The sequence below is a fragment of the Penaeus monodon genome, chromosome 9 (genome assembly GCF_015228065.2).
Source record: "Penaeus monodon isolate SGIC_2016 chromosome 9, NSTDA_Pmon_1, whole genome shotgun sequence".
Taxonomy (NCBI): Eukaryota; Metazoa; Arthropoda; class Malacostraca; order Decapoda; family Penaeidae; genus Penaeus; species Penaeus monodon.
Window position 1 is genome coordinate 13,371,436 of NC_051394.1, and position 2,500 is coordinate 13,373,935.

Below are 2,500 nucleotides of genomic sequence, written 5' to 3' on the forward strand. Positions count from 1 at the left end.
TTCCATCCCCTTCCACTTCCATCTCTCTTCCTTCTCACCTCTCCACCCCCTCCTTCTCCCTTCTCCACCTTTCCTTCTTCCTCCTCTTCACCTTCTCCATCCCCTCTTCCACCCTTCTCCATCTCCCTCTTCCACCTTCTCCATCTCCCTCCTCCACCTTCTCTATCTCCCTCTTCCACCTTCTCCTCTCCCTCTTCCACCTTCTCCATCCCCCTCTTCCACCTTCTCCATCCCCCTCTTCCACCTTCTCCATCCCCCTCTTCCACACCTTCTCCATCCCCTCTTCCACCTTCTCCATCCCCCTCTTCCACCTTCTCCATCCCCTCTTCCACCTTCTCATCCCCCTCTTCCACCTTCTCATCCCCTCTTCCACCTCTCCATCCCCTCTTCCACCTTCTCCATCCCCTCTTCCACCTCTCATCATCACCCTCTTCCACCTTCTCCATCTCCTCTTCACTTTTCCATCCCCCTCTTCCACCTTCTCCATCTCCATTTTCCTTCTTCCCTCGACCGTCCACTTTTTCTTTTAATTTTTGACTTTATCAATCACCCCTTCGCAACTCTTATATTATTATTAGTCGCATCTTCCTTTATTCCTCTCACTTTTGACCATTTTTTATAGTTTTTATTCATTTTTATTAATTTTGAAGGAGAAGAAGGCTGTTTTTCTTATTTTATTTTTTTTTATTTTTTATTATTGTTTGTTGTTGTTGTTATTATTATTATTATTATTATTAGTATTATTATTATTATTATTATATTATTATTATTTTCATTATTATTATTATTATTCATTCTTATTATCTTACTCATTTTATTTCATTATTATTATTATTATGTATTATTATTCACGTCACTTTTATTTTTATTTTTATTTATCAACACAATTAGGAAAACAAATAAGCTTAACGTCTATTATATTCCTTTTTTCGATATTCACTTCCTTTATAACGTTTTTTTTCTTTTATTTCATTATCTTATACTTTACAACTACACCCTATTTTCGTTATGAAAAATGGACACATTTCTAACATATTTATTATTTTATATATTTTATATTCTTTATTTAATATATATATATATTATATTATTATGTACATATATATATATTATATATTATTATATTATTATTTATATATATGATAGATAATAATTATTATTTATATTATTATTATTATCATTATCTATCTAAATCTATTATTATAATATATATAATATATAATAATATCTACTTTATATTATATTATATATATTTTATTTCATATATATTCCTTATATTATCATATATCGTTTCTATCTATCTCATTTATATTTATTTATTACTATATGATTATATATACCTAATACTATTTCGTTATTGATATATTTACACATTTCTACATATATATATATATATATATATATATATATATTATATATTATATATATATATACACATCACAATCACCACACCACACTCAACAACTACACACACCACACCACACACACACACACACACACACACCACACACACACTTACTATATACTATATTTTTTATCTATTTATGCACACACACACACACACACACACACACGGATAGAAACGAACGAGGTAATTAGAGACGTACATAATATCACAACAGAAGGAATAAAAAGAGCACTTAAAGGCATGAAGAGAGGGAAAACACCTGGTGAAGGCGGAAATAGTATAGACCTTATAATAGATGCAGGAGGAATTGCAACTAGCCAATCTTTTTAACAAATGCCCTCTCAACGGAAAAATCCGAAAGCTTGGAAAAATGCAACAATTATTTTGATACATAAAAAAGGGGATAGAAAGGATCTAAAAACTACCGACACATAAGCCTCCTTTCAGTTACTTACAAACTGTTCACAAAAGTCATCACAACTCGCATCTCTGACGGTCTGGATTCTAACCAGCATATAGGAATATAGGAAACCCCTGCGTATGGCATTCTTCGATTACGAAAAGGCATTTGACTCTGTACCAGCAAATACCAGCAGTAGTAGAAGCTATTCGAAGACAGGGAGTAGAGGAGGTATATTGTAAAATGTTGGAAGATATATACGAAGATGAGACTGCAACCATCAAGCTCCACACGGAAACCGATAAAATACAAATAAAAAGAGGGTGCTATACAGGGCGATACCATCTCACCAAAACGTACGCTTGCTTGAGAATTTCAAAAGCTAGAATGGAACGGAAAGGGTATCAAAATAGGAGAAGAATACCTAAACAATCTAAGATTTGCAGATGATATTGTTCTCTTCAGTTAATCTGCAAATGGAATGCAGCAACTAATAAACGATCTGAATAGAGAAAGTCTTAAAGTCGGACTGAAGATGAGCAAGAAAAAGACTAAGATCATGTTTAACAGTAGAATTCAATTCGAACAGATACATGTACAAGGCGAAGTGCTAGAGGTAGTGGACAAGAATATATACGTAGGGCAACTAGTACAGACAAACACACTAGCGAAGAGGAAATTAAGCGACACAT